This window comes from Ctenocephalides felis, unplaced genomic scaffold, assembly GCF_003426905.1.
Source record: "Ctenocephalides felis isolate EL2017-DRISC unplaced genomic scaffold, ASM342690v1 CF-g0.4_SCAFFOLD_03570, whole genome shotgun sequence".
Lineage (NCBI taxonomy): Eukaryota > Metazoa > Arthropoda > Insecta > Siphonaptera > Pulicidae > Ctenocephalides > Ctenocephalides felis.
The window spans coordinates 728,773-740,773 of record NW_020539724.1 but is presented as its reverse complement, the minus strand read 5'-3'; the positions used below and the strand labels follow the sequence as shown (position 1 = coordinate 740,773).

The window sequence follows — 12,001 nt, the reverse complement described above, 5'->3', positions numbered from 1 at the left end:
TGCCTAATTATTTATTATTGTATAAATGTTTTCTCTAATAATTAGCGTCCATTTTATTCATTGTTTTAAAGTACAATAGTAGCAGAAAATATTGCCATATTATTTTTCAATTTAGTAGCAACCATAATGACCAGATGAAAACTACAAATTGATTTTAAAATTGAAGTTATATAATTGTAATTGTTGAATACTAAAAATGAAAATAATGATATGAAACATTTTTTAGCAGAAATAATGAGATTAAATAAATATAATCACTCGTGTGTTTATATAAAATTATTGCAAAAGAAATGTTTCAAATCATTCATTTATACACTACCACACACACTTTTTTTTCAATTTTGGATTCGAAATATTTGAAACATACAATTTGAAAATTGGATTTACTGGCGAAATCATAAACTTTTTTTCGTAAATTCAAAAAAGAAAGATTCAATCGATAACAATATGAGAGTTGCAGATCAAGTATTGATTAGATTTTTAAATATATAAATAATTAAATGGTCTTTTAAGATTTCTTCCATAAATATGTACATGAGAAGTTGATAACCACAGTGGATCCACAGTTTTACATTATTTTACTTAATTTTTTCATTATAAAAAGAAAATAGAAGATTCATAATCCTCCACTCTGGGTTTTCATAAAATGTTAGACAACTTTAGAGCCAGAGCATATTTTTTGCTGCCGTTTAACGACAGATTATATAAATATTATGATAATTTTAGTTTGGCAACATTAATTAGTCTAAATTTCTAGGATGGTCGTTCACTCTGGTGCCAACTCCTCGTTTGTGTGAACATATCAGCATAAATCCTTATGCTAATAACAAATTTCTCTACACCATATAAAGACTTTACGCAGAACATGACTACCATAATAGATTAATTAATAAACCTCAACTTGGCAAACCATAAAATATCTAAAAATGACCATCTCATCTATCATCTTAGAGAATTTTCTTAACCTGTGGCGTAGGAACACGATACAGACATCCGCATTCTGCGTCCGTTCTTATAAATTCTACATCCGTTTTTCAAGCAAAATGACTGAGACAACGACTTATTTCTTATGGAGCTTTCCAACAATTTTGTTTGTTAGTCATAAAAATCTTTTGACGTCAATTGTCTTGCGCAATTTTTGCAATACGCGAAACGTTACCGAACTTTGGAAAGAAATTAGTGGACGCGAGCATATGACGGATGTATGTAAGGATGTTACTTAATAGTACGGAGAATTTTTGGTTAATTTATGGGAAGTTTAATGATTTTTTGCAGAATTAAGACTTTCTTTGTTATACATTCTAAACATATGATGCATGTAAATAAATATCTTACTTAATAATACTAAGAATTAAAGTTTTTGGGAAATTAAACAATTTTGTGCAGAATTATGACTTTCGTTGTTATACATTCTAAGCATATGATGCATGTAAATAAAGAAGTTAGTAAATATTACTAAGGTTTGGAGTTAATGGAAAGTTTTTGGTAGAGATCGGCCAAGCCGCTTTTTTGTAATAAAGATTTTTTTGACGGTAGATACCATAGTCTTGTAGATCATACTAAAATATTACGGTTCTACGACAAGTCGTTTAATGTTAAAAATTCGTCATAGTTTGCAAAAATTAGTATCATTTTTTTGGCGTTTATCAAAATTAGAACTTTTATCGACGTTTGATCAGAAACGCCTAAACCGATTTCAATAATTTAAAAGCCAATCGATGTATTTTGATGTAGATTATTATTTCTTAGTTTTGTGCAGCGATCGACCAAGCAGTTTCTTTGTAATTTGAAAAAAAAGTGTTAAACTTTTTGTTCACATTTAAGCTCATACTACCGAATCGATTTTAAAAAATCGAAAACTGTTCGAAAGATATTTGTTGGGTATGATACTGATTAGTTTTATATGAAAATCTACCGAGCCGTTTTGTTGTAATTAACTGTTTGAAAAAAAAATTAAGACGATTTTTATGGAATTTTTTTTTGGCGATATATATCATGGTCTTATAGAACTTACTGAAATATTACGGCATTGCGACAAGAAGTTTAATTTTTAAAATTTATCAAAGTTTGAGAAAATGAGTAGTTTTTTTGACGTTTGTTAAAGTTAAAATTAGACCATTTACTTGGTATAACGATATAGTACTTGGTCTTAATGAACATACTAAACCATTAAAGTCCAATGAAAACTAGTTCAACTATAAAAATGATTGATTTTTGAAAATTTGCTTTTAGAAAGTACCCCGAGTTCACGTGTTCGTTCGTTTTTTTAATTATATGTAATAAATTCACTCGGAATACTCTTAATCACTCATAAATTAATTTATATTTTAGTGATTAAATCGATTATTTACAGATTTTGAGAAGTTCATGTAAAATACCAATACTAACTAGATTATTTTTTTATCATTTGTAATACGACAAATGGCATAAATATCTTCAACTTGCATAAATTTTTAGAGAGTATTTTTTGTCAAAGTTATCAAATACAGCAATAAATATTCATAATTCACAAATAAAAATTTAATCATCGATTTCTATCGTATAACTATATATTATAAAGTGAAATGTGACGATTATAAATCGTTAAATTAATGGTTACAAAATTGTTAAAGAGGCTATGAATCGAATACTTTAAAATGGATTCACTTGGCACCTGTAACAGCTTCTTGCAAAGTACTGTTGCTTGTACTAGACCTTAATTGTAGAAATTCCTTCAATAATAATCACACACCTTAAAAAACATTGAATAACTTCTTTTTAAATGCTTTGAGTAATTGGCAATAGATTTATGTTAATTTTTTCATTTTTTTAGAATTTTGCTTGGATAAAATTTTTGGATTGATTACAAGAGAAATATTGAAATACGGTTGAAAACTAATAACAAATTAATAAATGGCATGTGTTATTATATGTAAATTTTACTTTAATATGTTAATATGTTAATATGTTTTGTTACATATGATTAATAATAAATAATTGCTTTGATCATAGACAAACGCTTATTGAAAATTTTTACCGAATGTTAAGGATTTTTTCGAAAGAAATGTCGAACAATTTTTTTTTAATTTTTTTACTGAGCAATCACAAATTCAAATATTTTATCCAACTGCTTTCATTAAAGCAAATCATTAAGTCCTTTTTTTACCGAAACTATTAAGATTGTTTCCATTGCCCATCGTGTGTTTTGTTATACGAACAATTCAAAAGATTATCTCTATAATGATTAGTAAACTCAATTTGAAAAGTTCTACAATATCATAACCCAGAAAAAATGGTTATCATTAATTACTTTCAACTGCCGGTGTTTTCATTCACATGCCCTGAATTTAACAGATTCAAATATAAAAGTTACAGAATTGGTACTATGGGACTGATTTATATTAAGAACGAAAACTGATATACGATGGAATTATTTAAATTTTTATTATTTGAGAGGAAGTGTTTGATACAATTTATATGTAGATCGTAAATTAATAAGAGAAAGTAGAACTTTTGATAAAAAAATAATAATAATATCACATTTTAAATTCACTTTTGCTGTCTTTGAAAGTTTGTAAATAAATATTATATATATCAGCTAATACGTAGAATTGAAATAAATATTTGACTAAATTGCATTATCCAGATCACATTTAAACTTTCTATAGGTACAAAACATTGTAGGTACAAAAGGTCTTAAACTTTATTTCTGATGACTTGTGATATTTCTTTATAGGGAAAGTGTCACAAGATATCGAAATTCACACACGAATCACGATTTGCATTTTGACAACCTACATACAAAAAACTTTCAATGAATCATGAGAGTCAAATAGGACTCTAAATGCCAAAATTAATTAAAAGGAAAGGAATTCCAAGATAAGATTTTTAACAGTATACAAACTATTAGTGAAAATTCTTGAATAAATTGCTTGAATTGTTACAAGTCCAATTTGCCAACTTTTATTATTTATACATAACGTATAATTTTCATAAAACTTTATCCAATTGAGGATAGTGGGTTGTTTGGTTAAAAATTCATTACAAATCGCAAGTTTTTTATAGATTGTTTAATCAAAATAATTAAATCAAACATGATTCTCAGTAATCTCAAATTGTCACATCTTATTTATCGCATTAGAGAATTAGAAAAAAACGTCAAAAATGATTTAGATGAAGTTGATTGACATTGACACTCTAACAGTATCGCCTTATGGATGATAGTTCATTCGTTACGACTTTCTACTATTCTCGTTAGTAGGTTCGAATAACGTTTTAAAAAATCGCAATCGGTAAAAACATAGTTTGTGAAATAGATTTAACCTATAATTAGGAAAATTTTTCTAATAATTCTAATTAATTGTAACCTGACATTTTATCAGATTTTATATTTAAGGCTCCATTTGAAAAAAATTTATACTAATTTTAAAGGTTCAAAATTAGTTGGTTGCGGTTGAAAAAATTGCGCTCTATCTAAAAGACAATACTAAAAGAGCTAAAACTTTCAGAGAATGGTTTTTTATCAATTTGGAACCATTTGAGCTCTTGGGAGCAAGGAAATACGAAAATGTCCATATTAAGGACCACCCTAATATATATATATATATATATATATATATATATATATATATATATTTGTAAAAACACGCGAAGGTAAAAAGAAGAAAGAGAAAATAAAGAAAAATAGGAGTTGAATAGAAGTAGAAATTAGAACATAAAGCAAGATTAGAAGAGAGAGAAGAATGAAGAAGTATAAGTTTAGTAGAATTGGAATTGTTGATTTGAGATAGAATAGAATTAGAAGATAGAACAAGAAGCAAGGTTAGAAAAAAAGAAGAAAGCATTAACACTTTATTTTTGCTGCTTTTAATTATTTTTCTGATTTTCATAGGCCTCGAATATTTGCTTTAGACTACTTTCAATTCTCACTTTTCATTTGTATTTTTGCATTACCTCATCTTTTAGCAATTTTTTACAGTGTATCGGTAAGCCACAAAAATTTAGCAAAATATCTCGGCGTTAATTATTTCCATATTTGACTACCACGTAAATTTAGGCGTATGTAAATTCTTCCGCTGTGTAAACATCATCAGGATGTATTGAACTAGATTCCGATTCATTTACGTTGATTTTCTAATATCGCAAAAGCGAGTTCCATTTTTGTAAGACGACCGATCTTGGTACATGTTGTGGTTAATTTATAAGCAAATTGAAATCGAAGACATGCCAAGCCAATTATAGCCGAAAGTATCAATATCAATGTCGCATTATAAAAGTAACTGTTTTGTATTATTCGATTTGAAAAATAATGAGCAAATGAAAATGAAAAGGCAGCCATAAATAAACGATTGCCTTATATATTTCACTTTTGCTTTGATAGCCGAGTAGAGTTAATGATTGAAAATTATCTAAGCAATTTACGAAAATTACTTTTGGGATTTCATTTATACGTGTACGCGTGATATCTTATTTAACGCACGACGATGGATAGCATTTTTTTGTAATTTATTTAAATTGATGTGATATATACGAAAAATACACATATATAATAAACAGACCCAGAACTCAACGTCAAGCCGAAACGGGATGATAGTATTGAACTAAACTGCTCTGAAAAAATGTAGCTTACGTTATTTGGAAACTATGAGCTTTTAAGTGCAGTCTAGAGCTTTGGTCAAATTGTGACCATTTTTGGGCTTTGGTAGTTAACTTTTATTTTATTTATTTTGTAATTTTATTAGAGGATTTTTAATGAGTCTTTATTTTGAAAATAGTTTCTTGGTTCCTCAAAATGTAATCAAAATAAAAAAAATGTTATTTTCTGAAAATGGAAAGAGATCTATTTAAAAAAAAACTAAAATGATGCAACCCAAAAATACATATAATTATTTAATTTATATGTATATTTATAAGTAAATATATATTCATATCACACATTATTATGAATAAGACAAACGTGATCGTAGTTGATTCATATCAAGTTACGATGATTCATATGAAACATCCTTGTCACGTGTATTATTTAATAAGAGAAAGTGTTTAATACGGATATATATATATATATATATATATACATTTATTTAACTTATCTCGCGAATACTTCTTAATCAAACATACCACAGTTCTTCGATTTTACTTACATTTTTACTTCATTTTGGCCCAGAAATGTTCTGTTTCATAACTTTGACTTATTTTTTTATTAAAACCCTCAACTTTTAAATGACTAAAAAAATCATTATAATAATTTTTTATATGACATGGGATTTTATAGCTAAAACAAGTACATGTTACCATGAGTATTAGAGGCCTATCAAAATAATTTATCAATGAAGATAATTAGTTTAATCAAGTTTTCTACGAATTATCTAAATCTTTGTGGAAGTAAGTAAATTTAAGATTAATGTTTCAAATAGTCTCAAAAAACGTATGCAAATAGTAGAGACCCTATAAAATATTCATAAGAATTAATTTATTAAACTGATTTTTTTGCATTGTATTAAATAAATATTTTATTATTTCTTTGAATATGACCTAAAAAATTTCATAACCAGAACAAATATATGTAAGTATTAGAGGCCTGGGAAATTTAATTCCACATAAAATTAATTGAGTATAACCGAGATATTGAAAATCATTTACTAGTTTGTTGCGAGAATCAGATATTGTATTAATTCTTCAAATTATTCCTTATTGTAATGAGGTTTTATATTAGAAACACTTTTCGTATTTATATGTCTATTAAAACATTGAAAAACATCACTTTACAAAAAAAATTCTAACAATTGGAGCACCAATTTTTACCAAAAACCAATCATCATGGTTTCCAACTGATATCTTTCGATTTTGGATTTTTCATTACGATTCAAGATTTTTGATTAAAACGCGGACAAACAATTTTACACCTATGATAAAGAAATGGCTCTACCTATCATCACGAAAATAAACCATAGGTTGCCAAACTATTTTGTGTTGTGGACCACTTGGGCTTTGCGATGGACACCTTATTTACGAATCTATAGAGATACACATTATTTTACTTTTTGGATCATTTATAAATATTGAATATAAATTTATGAACATGGCGTGTTGAGATCCACCTTCGTAGACCCAAATTTTCATTTCAGAGACCCCGAATTTTTATTTTTGCTGACGTGGACCTCTTGAAAGTTGTCTTGGATCCTTTAGGGTCCATATAGACCAATTTGGGAATCTCTAAAATAAACGGACAAACACAATATAAATGACTATCTTCTTTTGTCGGTATTTTCACATTTTATATTTATATGTATCTTTCTAAGTTGGATTTTCATATCTACATATAATAAATATTTTATTTTAATTATAACTTAATTATACCATTTTATTACATCAAGATTATTAAAATTCATATAAATGCTTTTTATGATATACACATATACATATTTATAAGTATGTATGTATGACTATATGTATATATGTATGTATGTATGTATGTATGTATGTATATCTAGAAATTGTTTCCGTGTATCTTCTTACTTGACTGGAGGGTGAATGTATGGATCATTTCGGTAAGAGAGTGTGTGTACGTGCACGAGCAAGAGAAAGTGTCTTCATTCCATTGAATAATTTTCAACCGGATATCCATACATACATACATACATATACATACATACCATACATACATACAACTTTATGCCCATTTGTATCTAACTATATTAAATTGTACATAGATTTTTATGCGTATAATATATATATATATATATATATATATATATATATATATATATATATTGATTGTTTCTTTTCCGAACAGTAAATCCAATAATATATTATTGGATTTACTGTTCGGAAAAGAAACAATCAATATATTGAAAAAATCCAGGACTTATCTATTGAATATATATATATATATATATATATATATATATATATATACATTTTTATTTGGATAAAATTGAATTGAATTGATTTGAATTTGATTGACAGAGATCGATAATCAGGATTAACGTCAATAAAAAACGCGCAACAATTTAAAATTTCAGTATAAAATATGCGCATTTTGGCTATAATCCCACCCTTCATTAAGTAGAAAATTTGCTTATACTAATGGCCAAGACTTTGACCAAAAACAATTAAAAATTTTTTTTATATATCTAAACTAAATCATATCTAAATCTAACATGTAATGTAACAAATTATAAGAACAAGTGATATATTATGCAAATATCATAATAAATTAAAAAAAAAAGATTTTCAACCGAAACAAGAATATAGAATATATAAAAAATAAAATAAAATAAATGAAGGAATAGTTTAACTATTTTAACAACTATTATTAAAACCAAAAAACAAATATTTGAATAAGCGATTTCACTAGACTTGACCGAAAGGTATAGATTTCAGAGTAAATTTTTGGAGAACTTTTTGTTTTTATTGATGTGATGCTGGATTATTATACTGTTTCAAAATATATTTATATATTAATTTATAATTCTCAACTAAAAGCTTAGTTTTCCAAAAGTCAATTTATTTAATTTAAAAATTACAATATATTTATACACTTTTTAAATATTTCAATTTATTTTAAAACTCGGAGAATTTTCAATTTTACTTTTGAAGTTTTGAAATTCTAAATATTTTAGAATGATCACTTACTAAAAATAATTTTCAAATAAATTATTATGTACATTAATTTTATGTTTTAATTTAGTAATTAAACGTGCAAGAACTAAAATAATGAATGAGCTTTATTGTATGATTATTTTCAAAATTTTTGGAAGTTTGATTGAAATAATGATATACAAGTAGTCTTATATATAATACTTTAGGGCGTTTTTGTATGATTTATCTTTTATTTCTCAAAATGGTCTATAATTTTTTTATAGTAAAAAATTACATACTTTATAATTCTTGAATTTAAAGACGGATTAAGCATTTTTTATATTTTTGAAAACTGTACGGTATTGATGTTTGTAAAATTCAATATACATATTATAAATAAGCAAAAAAAAATTGAAATATAACCTTAGTATAATATATATTGAGGTGGTCCTTAATATGGACATTTTCGAATTTCCTTGCTCCTAAGGGCTCTCTGCAAGTTGTAGCTTTTAATACTGTCTTTTAGATAGAGCGCAATTCAATCAAAGTTTTGTATGGAAATAGCATAAAAAAAATTCCAGAGCGTCGAATTTTCAATAAAAAATGACACGAATTTTCACTTTTAATTCATTTGTCGCTAAGTTATATCTGATTTTTTTTTTAATTTTCAAAAATTTTTTCATGCTATATCCATACAAAGTTTGATTGAATTGCGCTCTATCTAAAAGACAATATTAACAGCTAAAACTTTCAGAGAATTGTTTTTTATCAATTTGGAACCATTTGAGCCCCTGGGAGCAAGGAAATTCGAAAATGACCATTTTAAGGACCATCCTGAAATATATATGTCTGTGTGTGTGTGTGAATCTGTTGTAAATTTGTAATATTTAAAAATTTATTTTCAATTGGTTCTTTAAAATAATTAAGCTTGCATTAAATATCATATTTAACATATTATTATATAAAAATCTTTCGACAAGCAAGTGAATTGAAGAAAGCTACGTAAACATTCAATAATTCACAAAAATAAATTCATGACATCAGAACATAAAGAAAGCATATGATACAAAAAAAACCTTATAGAATATTTAGCATAAATTCTAAAAAAACGTGTGTCATATGTAATTAACATTGCGCAACAATTAAGCACTATTCAATCCAATTTAATCAATTTAAGTAGAAATGTAAATGAAATTTCGTATTATTACATAAATGCAATATAGATTTACTAAAATCGTCGATGTATAGGTGCATTTGTATTCCTCCAGGTAAGTATGTTGTGAGTGAGTACCTGTTGATGAGTGCGAAAGAGTCGTCGATCCCCACTTTCGTCAAAGAATTGATATGAAATACGTTAGAACAAGATGGAATATAGGTTAACTTTCACATAGTGCATATATATATAAAATAATTTTACAAAACGAAATTTGTTCAGTCTACATAAAATACCGGTGTGTATAACATATTTTTAAAAAAGTGCTTGAAAAAATCAATTTAGTGCAAACGCTAAAAATAATTGGATATAAATAGTTTATGATGTGCTAATTATAGTAATTATTAAATGAAATTGATTGGATTTAAATCGATGCAGTTTAATTAGTGGATTTTATAAAATAAAATAATATCAACATATACTTTTTAAAATTGGATTGATGCAAATTTGTTGTTCTTAAAACCCAATTGGATTAATAATTAAAATAGAAGTCGACATATATATACATATATATGTATATATACATAAATTGAAATTGTTTAAGATTTTCCTTTTCTGAACTTAAAAATAATAATAAAAGTTTAATAGTATTAAACAAAATATAAATCTTATAATAATAAATATTATAAGCTAAAAAAATTTTTTTTTTTTGATAGCTCATATTATTCATGATCTTATTGTTCTGAACTAAAAGCCTCCTTTTTTGGGACAAAAATATTTATTTAATTTTTTATTTATAATTATTTTACTTTTTGGAAATGTGGGATGTCCCATTCTTCAGGAACTATTAAAATTAATCAAAAACATATTTATATACTAGTAAAAATTTTCAAAATTATTAAATTTAGCATTATCTTTATTATATATATATCTTAGAATATCTGCTTAAATAACTTTTTTTTTAAATGATTAGTGTTCAATTTTTCTACATTTTGGGAAAAATATGTTTTCTTCTTCAGGAACTGTTAAGCTCAAATAAAAACATTTTTATACAGTAATATATTTTTTTAAATTACATACAAATAAATAATATGAAATCTAATAACATAAAATCAGCCTTCTCTTGATAAATATGAATTTATACCCTGAATTGTTTATAATTATCTCCTTCTCAGAAACACATAAGTTTTTACTCACTTATACACCTTTTTTTAGGTTTTTTAAAAACATAGATATAATATAAAGCAGCTTAAAAATATAATCAGCCTAAAAATTATTTGAACATAGATATTTAAAATTTGAACTTAAATAGTTAAAATTGATCTGAATAGTGTTTAATTATTTTATATTATTTATGAAATATTCCTCATGATACTGAAATTTACTATGTACTCTATATTTTAGTTGTTCAATAAGATTTATAATAATCTAAAACTAAACAATATATACTATATTTTATAAAACTATAAATTATAGTATCAATTAAAATTTTTAGTGAATATATAATATAATTTTAGTGAGTGTTCAAAAAATAAAAATAAAGAATCGATACTCGTTCCTAGAGAAATTGAACATTCTATATTGTCAAAACATAAAAATACTTATAAATGAAACACTAAATAAATAATTTTTTCCCCAAAAAGGAGGATTTTAGTTCAGAAAAAATATTTTTTTTCAAATTCTTTATTCCTATGTGTTTTTTACAATGTGTCTATTACCCTTTCAGATCTGTATGCATAATTTATAAATATTTAAAATATGACATATACATAATTTAAAGCATGGTGTAAATTTACAAGACTGAAAAAGTGGTTAGCCTAATTATTTAGTACATACTTTCTTAAATAGCCATTGTTTGATAGTGTGTGAAGTACCGAGGAAGATCTAATTATTCTGTGGAGACGTGTTATACATATATAAATAAAAGTAAGTGAAGATCTTTCTATACATATAGTAAATCATATGTGTGCGTCAGAGTGATCTAGTTCCGGTATTAAATATTGAGGTCAATAAACCGGAACTTTATATAATTGTGATCGGTTGTGTGTCTATATAGGTGTATATGTACATATAAATATTTTATGAAAAAAAGTTACAGTTAATTTATGGCCAATAACTAGTTAATCAATTATGCTAATATGAATATTTATATATATATATATATATATATAATGGGTGTGTAAGAATTTCATGATACAAAAAAGTAGGGTTTTCCTTTTTAACAACTACGTTTTGTATTTCATCTTTGATACAAATCTTTTAAAAAATTCCAAATATTATTCTGTTGGT

At 25.4% G+C, this 12,001-nt stretch overlaps 1 protein-coding gene across 1 annotated transcript in view; it reads left to right on the top strand.

Annotated features, from left to right (window-relative positions):
• The window catches only part of LOC113382910, a 29,623-nt gene that overhangs the window by 784 nt on the left and 16,838 nt on the right, over positions 1-12,001 (top strand). The gene's annotated exons all lie outside the window — the stretch shown is intronic.